Source organism: Triticum dicoccoides, chromosome 5B (genome assembly GCF_002162155.2).
Source record: "Triticum dicoccoides isolate Atlit2015 ecotype Zavitan chromosome 5B, WEW_v2.0, whole genome shotgun sequence".
NCBI classification, from domain to species: domain Eukaryota; kingdom Viridiplantae; phylum Streptophyta; class Magnoliopsida; order Poales; family Poaceae; genus Triticum; species Triticum dicoccoides.
Window position 1 is genome coordinate 461,339,927 of NC_041389.1, and position 8,680 is coordinate 461,348,606.

Below are 8,680 nucleotides of genomic sequence, written 5' to 3' on the forward strand. Positions count from 1 at the left end.
AAAATGTTTTGAGTCTTAGGATTATATATATCGGAGAGTAGGATTCTTTTTACTCCTCAGTCCCTTCGTCGCTCTGGTGAGGTCTCCTGACGTAGATGTTTTGACTTTCCTCTTCTCAAATTTCACTAAATTTTTTTTAGGATCACGCGGGTATCTTGGAATCGTTCCGATAGTTTTGTGACGAGAACATTGTTCTTGGTGCCTCCTGACATTTAGGGGTTGTGGCAGTGTCCCGGGGAGTTGAGCTCCGAGGTGTTGCCATCACAATTTTATCGTTGCAGTTCTGGAATACCTGAGTTTTGCCGACATCGAAAATCTCTTTTATGCAGTTGTTGGTGAGATAACCCCGATAACCCAGTACTGGGGCGAGCTCGGGAGTATTGCCATAACTCGTATAACGGATGCTTTTCGAAGGTTGAGGTACACGATTTCCGAAGGTTTCTTGGTTATGTGTTGACGGATGGATACAGCTGGATGTAGGGATTGTTAGTTTGGGTGAGATATTGTGCTTCCCCTGTATCCCCAACACCAGATTGCATAACCAGAAAGTTTTGGGAGTTTATAGGTGGGATTCAAGTAGCTCTAGCATTTCTTCCCGCAGATATTTGGTTTGTGATTGGGTAATCCTTACCACTTATTTGTTCCAGTTGTACCTTGTTTATTTCATTCATCAATCTCTATTCAAGTGGCTTCTCACCTTTATGGACGTGTGATGTTTACTTTGGAATTCATTCGTTCATCTTTGTTCGAATGTTTATTGTGAAGACTATATGTTGCAATTTCTATCCGTTGATTCAACTTGTCTATCTGTCTATCAAGATGCTAACGGATGTCACCCTCTTCAGGATGGCTTCGCCAACACGTCTGAATCCGGATCGCAATGATGGGAGTCAGGCGAACCCTCCACCTCCACCTCCACCTCCGGAGGCATGGCAAGCTTTGATGGCAGCCTCTAACGCCCATGCTCAGATGATTATCCAGCTCATGCAAGAGCGCAACCAAGGTCAAGGCAACCAAGGGAATCAAGGTCAAGGGCAGTTCAATCATCAGCCTCAGTTTCCAACCCTCAACCAATTCCTTGCAAATCAGCCGAAGTCTTTCAGCTACTATGCCGAGGCCACAGACGCCGATGATTGGCTCGTGGATATCAACAAGCATTTTGAATGTAGCAATGTCAGGCTTGAGGATTATGTCAAGTTCGCTTCTTTTCAGCTCAAGGATCAGGCAGCTGATTGGTTCTAGCAATACAAGGATTCCAGAGGTGGTCGAGTGATTACTTGGACTGATTTCTGTCAGGACTTTAAAGCTCACCATATTCCTACCAGTGTTGTTGAGAGCAAGCGTGAGGCGTTCCACAATCTCAAGCAAGGCAACATGTCAGTGTACGAGTACAACCAGCAGTTTTAGAAACTTGCTCGCTTTGCTAAGCAAGATGTTCCAGATGAGAAGAGTATGATCTATCAGTTCAGAGGTGGCCTTAGAGAGGATCTGCAGTTAGCTCTCGTTCTTATTGAGCCTACTCAGTTTGATCAATTCTACAATATGGCACTCAAGCAAGAAGGTGCTCAGCTCAAGTGTGAGGCTTCTAAGAAGAGAATCAGAGATGCAGTGCAATCTTCTTCTTCCTCACAAGTGGCAGCTAAGCAGCAGAAGTTTTATCTTCCTCCTCCTCCGTTTCGTCAGCCTTACCAACAGAAGAACTCAGGTGGTTGTGGATCTTCCCACCCACCCAACCCAAGCTATCAGAACAAGTCTTAGCCTCAAGCTTCAAAGTCGAATGCTCCTTATCATCGTCCGCTCTTAGAAGTGACTTGCAACAAGTGCCAGCAAAAAGGTCACTACGCGAACAAATGCTTAAATCAAAGGCGCCTTCCTCCTCCTCCTCCTGTGAGATCTTCAAGCAATGCAGTGGTCAAGCATAATTCCAAGTTTGCAAAGGTCAGCATGTTGAATGCAGCTCAGGCAGAGGATTCTTTAGATGTGATCATCGGTAATCTTCCAGTTAATGATATTCCTGCTAAAGTTTTATTTGATACTGGTGCATCGCATTCTTTCATGTCATACCCATTTGCATCCGAGCACAATGTGGGCACAGAGGTCTTGTCCAAAGTCATGCAAGTTGTTTCTCCGGGAAGACTTATGACTTCCAGTTTAGTTGCTCCTGATGTTTCCATCCAGATGGGCGACTATAAATTTCTGTCTTCTCCAGTTGTTCTTGGCGATTCTGATATTGATCTTATTCTTGGGATGGACTGGCTTTCTAAGCACAAGGCTCAGCTTGATTGTGCTGCCAGGAAAATTCAATTGACACACCCTTCTGAGGATGTTATCATCTATGCCGCTCGTGATGAAACCATTCGGTTGTTTTCTCTCAATGAGAAGGGCGAGTTGGATGCTATTTCTCAAATTCCAGTCGTTTGTGAGTACCAAGATGTCTTTCCAGAAGAGCTTCCGGGTATGCCTCCTCATCGGCCAGTCGAGTTCGTTATTGATCTTGAACCTGGAACCGAACCCGTTTGCAAGCGTCCATACAAGCTTGGACCCAAGGAGCTGAAGGAATTGAAGAAGCAGCTCGATGAACAAGAGCGTCTGGGTTTGATCAGACCGAGTTCTTCCCCATGGGGTTGTGGAGTTCCTTTTGTCCAGAAGAAGGATGGCACGGACCGACTTTGCATCGATTACCGTCCATTGAACAAGAAGACAATCAAGAACAAGTATCCACTTCCCAACATCAATGAGCTTTTCGAGCAACTCAAAGGGGCTAAAGTCTTCTCCAATCTTGACCTTCGTATGGGTTATCATCAGATTCGCATTCGTGAACAAGACATTCGCAAGACAGCATTCAGAACAAGCTATGGTTCTTATGAATATACTGTCATGTCTTTCGGTCTTGTCAATGCTCCTCCAACGTTCTCCCGCATGATGAACTTTATCTTCAACCCCTACACCAATGAATTTGTTTTGGTGTATCTCGATGATATTTTGGTCTTCTCCAAGAATAAGCAGGATCATACCAAACATTTGCGATTGGTGCTCGACAAGCTCAGAGAGCATCAATTCTATGCGAAGTTTTCCAAATGTGAGTTCTGGCTTGATGAAGTTCTTTACCTTGGCCATATCATCTCCGCCAAGGGAATTGCTGTTAATCCCGCAAAGGTTTCTGCAGTTGTGAATTGGGAACCTCCTCAGAATGTCAAGCAGCTCCGCAGTTTTCTTGGTCTTGCAAGCTATTGCCGAAGATTCATTGAGAACTTCTCTAAGATTGCCAAGACTCTTTCCAACCTCCTCCAGAAGCATGTCAAGTATGTCTGGACGCCTGAGTGCGATGTTGCTTTCAACACCCTCAAAGAGAAGCTAGTCAAAGCTCCTGTTTTGACTCCTCCTGATGAATCCAAGCCATTCGAAGTTTTCTGTGATGCTTCCCTTCAAGGTCTCGGTGCTGTGTTGATGCAAGAGAAGAAAGTTGTGGCCTATACCTCTCGTCAGTTGAAACCCAACGAAAAGAACTACCCCACTCACGATCTTGAGTTGGCGGCAGTTGTCCATGCATTGATAACTTGGAGACATCTCTTATTGGGAAGGCAAGTGGACATTTTCACCGATCACAAGAGTCTCAAGTATATCTTCACTCAACCCAACCTTAATCTCAGGCAAACTCGATGGGTCGAAATGATTTAGGAGTACAATCCGAGTATCGAATATACTCCTGGCAAGGCGAATGTGATTGCAGATGCTCTGAGCAGAAAGGCTTATTACAACAGTCTAATTCTCAAACCATTTCAACTGGATCTCTGTGAAGCCTTCCGCAAGCTGAATCTTCAAGTTGTTCCTCAAGGCTTTCTTGCCAACCTCATAGTCTCTCCTACTTTGGAAGATCAAATTCGTGAGGCACAACTCCTGGATACCATGGTGAAGAAGGTGAAATGTGGTATTGACAAGGGCATTCCTAAATACAAGTGCTATCGCTTGGATGACAAAGATACTCTTTTCTTCGAGGATCGCATTGTGGTTCCAAAAGGTGATCTGAGGAAAGTCATCATGAATGAGGCACACAATTCCCTCCTATCCATTCATCCTGGAAGTACAAAGATGTACCATGACCTCAAGCAGTCATATTGGTGGACTCGAATGAAGCGAGAGATTGCTCAATTCATGAATGAATGTGATGTCTGAAGAAGAGTGAAAGCAGAACACCAACAACCAGCTGGTCTCCTCCAACCTCTTGCTATTCCTGAATGGAAGTTTGACCATATCGAGATGGACTTCGTGACTGGTTTTCCTAAGTCCAAGCATGGAAATGATGCTATCTTCATTGTCATTGACAAGCTTACCAAAGTGGCTCATTTTCTCCCTATCAAAGAATCTATCACAGCAGCTCAGCTGGCAGAGCTATACACCTCTAGAATTGTCTCCTTGCACGGCATTCCACAATTGATATCTTTAGATCGTGGAAGCATCTTCACTTCTAAGTTCTGGGACTCCTTTCAGACGGCCATGGGCACCAACATTCGTTTCAGCACAGCTTTCCATCCTCAAACAAGTGGCCAAGTCGAGCGAGTCAATCAAATCCTTGAAGATATGCCCAGGGCTTGTGTCATCTCTTTCAGTATGAAGTGGGAAGATTGTCTTCCATATGCCGAGTTCTCTTACAACAACAGCTTCCAAGCGAGTTCGGGCAAGGCCCCATTCGAAATTCTCTATGGCAGAAAGTGTCGTACTCCTCTCAATTGGTCTGAGACAGGTGAACGCCAACTTCTTGGCAAAGACTTGATCACAGAAGCCGAAGAAATGTGCAAAGTCATTTGTGAGAATCTCGAAGCCGAGCAATCGCGCCAAAAGAGTTACTATGATAGCAAGCACCGTGACATGGCTTTTGAAATCGAAGACCATGTCTACCTCCGCGTCTCTCCAATGAAAGGCACTCGTCGCTTAGGTATCAAAGGGAAGCTTGCCCCTAGATACGTGGGTCCTTTCAAGATCATTGGCAAAAGAGGCGATCTCGCCTATCAACTTCGAAGAAATCGACCTCCCAGAAGATCTTTCTTATCATGAGCACCCCATTGCTATTCTTGAAGAAACCAAGCGCAAGACTCGCAACAAGTCAATCAAATTTCTGAAAGTGAAGTGGTCACACCATTCCGACCGAGAAGCCACCTAGGAGCGCGAGGATCACCTCCGTTCCAAATATCCGGAGTTCTTTCAGTCCTAGATCTCGGGACGAGATCCTCTTGTAGTGGAGGAGAGTTGTAACACCCCAGATGTAACATGTCCCATTGTGACAATATATCAACTTGACCTTCATCCAATTCTTGTGGGTTTTGTCATGCTTGGCCTCATCTTGTTTGGTTATGTGTTTTATTCTTTTATTGCCATGCTTTCCTGCTCTTATTGCATTTGTGCTTCTTGTCATATTCCTTTTAGCCATCATATGTCATCATCATATAGTGCATATTCATCTCATGCCATCTCATGTTGCATCTTGGTCATATCAAGCATAGCTTTGTGCTTGCCATGTTGCATTTTGTCATTCATGTTGTTGCCATGAGCATCATGGGCATGACCCTTGTACCCCCTTTCAAACCATTGCACCATCACTTCTCCTTCCTTCCCTTTTCCTTCCATTCTTTGCGAGTGCCATTTTGCCTCCACCATAAATGTTCATCTTTTCCCCAATATTCTAACACTATGCACCTAGCCTCTCTGCCAAATTGCAGCTCATTTGAATGTGTTTTGGTTAGGTTCAAAAATGCTCCAAGTTTGAATTTTATTCAAACTTGTTTTATTTTTCTACCTCTAAAAATGCCCAATGCAATTTATTCAAATAGTGGATATTCCCAGGAGCTTGGGAATATTTTCATAATTTCCAAATGCCTCTCCTAATCCACTGGCCTTTATCGTTTCTTCAGCTGGATATTTAAATAATCAGAAACTGGAAGGAAATGAGAAGGGGGACTTACCTCTCCTTACCTAGGCTTTCCCCTCACCTGCAGCCCAACAGAGCACATCAGCCACTCCAACCGCAGCCCAGGCAGCCCATACGTACAGGAGGATCGTCAAGCTCCTGTACGGCAGAGCATCCAGATGCGCCACGTCGACGTCCGGTTGATTTGACGGCCAGAGAAGCGTCGCTAGCCCTATATAACATGTCCCCCGCGCCCTAGGGTTCCTCCTCGACCAATCCCCCTCCTCGACCTGCCTCGCCGCCGCCTAGGTAAGCTCCACACGCTTCGCCATCGACCTGCCCGCCATGTACCGACCAAGCTTCAGCTCGAGCTCGGGATAGCCGTCGATGTCGCTTCCCCGGTCACCTCCAGCCGCCTTCTTCAAGTCGGTCTGCCTCCCCGTCGTCCCCTTCGTCCGCTGCTTCCACTACATCGCCGACGCAGACGCCAAGTTCCGCGCCTGGCTCTTCCTCTGCTTCCTCTACTTCGCGGACAGCAGCCTCGCCAGGTTCAGAGCTCGTCTGCGTCGCTGCAGGCTCGACTCCGTCGCCGTATACTTGTGCTTGGGTAAGGAGGTATACCCAACTTCATCCCTGCTCCTTCCTGTCATTAATAGATCACCGTAGGCGCTGCTTCGATTCAATCTTTCCCGAGCTCTCGGTGCTCTGTCGATCTCTGTAGTTTTAGTTGTGCATGTTTTGCTGCTGCACGGGCCCACGCGCTCTCCCCGTTCCCACATGCGCGCTCAGCTCCGCATGCATGCACGCACACGCACGCCATTCCCGCATGCCACAGCCACCATGGCAGCATGGCAAGTTCGTGTTTTGCCTCTGCCTGCTCTCGTCCACGCACACGCGGCTTGCGCTCCGCGAGCTCGTCTGCTCCTGCTCGAGCGTTTGCAAGCGCGCCACTACAACCGCACTCCCTTGCACTTCCCGCAGGCCCGCTGCTGCTCTGCATCGCAAGCCGTCGCCTTCTCGCTCATCAACGCAGGCGCCGGTGATTTCTGTGTTGCCAACGCCAAAGGCTCGGCCTTCTGGCCCTGGTTCAAAAGGAGCCAGGCGCCTCTCTCGGTACACACACCTCCCTCTAGCGCACTGGTTAGCCTGCCACTTTCCTACCTAGGAGACCTGGGTTCGAGTCCCAAGCTCTGCATATTTTTGCTGGACATTTTCTTTTCCCTGTGACGCTGACGCCTTGGCCCCTCGTGTCATACACACACCCAGCCACGTGGCCCATGGCCCTACCAGTCAGCCTAACATCTGGGTACAGCTTGGGTGCACCTAGTTTTCCCCGCAGGTTTTCTGTTTTATTCCATTTCGGAATATGCCAGTTTTGGCATATGCTGAGGTTACCATTTAGGGCAGGTTGTATCTTTGTGCATTTGTGATGATTTTTCTACAGCAACCCTAACATATTATATATGTTTTTGGGGTAGAAAAATCCCACCAATCCATTGATGGCATTAGTGTCTGCATTTGAGCAAGTTCATAATCATGCCATCTCACTTCTTATTGTTGTTTTGTCTCTTATGTGCTTGTTCATGCAAATATGCTAGTTGTTTGTTTTGCACATGAGTAGCTTCATTTTCATGCCTACTTCATGCTAGTACTTGTTACATGCCATGACTTGCCTGGTAATGAGTTGATCAAGCCTGTAGAGATGCCATGATGAATCTGTTGCTGCTATGCCTAGTAATTCCACTAAGTCTGCGGAACTGTTATCTTTTGCATCATTGCCATGCCATTTTAGTCATGCTCTAGTGGTTTTTAGTTTGAGCTCAGTGTTCATGTTTCGTAGAGCATCTCCTGTACATCACTGCTATGCATTTTGTTCATATGTTTGGGTGCTATAGCTTATTTATACTTTGCATCCAAGTGGCCATGTTGATGTTTGCATCATATCTTGTCGTGCTTGTCACTTAAAACCGTACACCCGAGTCCGGTGATCTTTATATCGGTTTCAACCGAAATCATCTCATCTTTCCAGCGGCATACTTTGTTTGCCAAGTTGATGCCTTGTTCATCATCTTTCCTTCCGAAGCACGCATACGCATTGCACATCACATCTCACATATCATGACATGTATTGCATCATGTTGCTTGTGCATTTGCACCGTGATTTATTGTGGTTCCTTGCTTGTGTTCTTGCTTTGGGTAGAGCCAGGAGACGGGTACGTGCATGAGGAACCTGTTGAGTACGCTTACGAGGATCCAGCCTTCGACAACTCTGAGAACCTTGCAGGCAAGATGATCATACCTTCAAAATCATTACTATCTTTGCTTGTTAGTACTCGCTCTTTCGCTATGTGAGCCCTACCTGCCATTGTTTACCATGCCTACCTATTGCCATGTTAAACCTCTAACCATCCTGTCCTAGCAAACCCTTTGTCTGGCTATGTCACCGCTTTTGCTCAGCCCCTCTTATAGCATTGTTAGTTGCAGGTGAAGATGAAGTTTGTTCCAGGTCAGAACGTGATTATTCTGGGATATCACAATATCTCCTGTTTATATTAATGCACCTTATATACTTGGTAAAGGGTGGAAGGCTCGGCCTTATGCCTGGTGACTTGTTCCACTCTTGCCGCCCTAGTTTCCGTGATACCGGTGTTATGTTCCTTGATTTTGCGTTCCTTACACGGTTGGGTGATTTATGGGACCCCCTTAACAGTTCGCTTTGAATAAAACTCCTCCAGCAAGGCCCAAACTTGGTTTTACCATTTGCCACCTAAGCCCTTT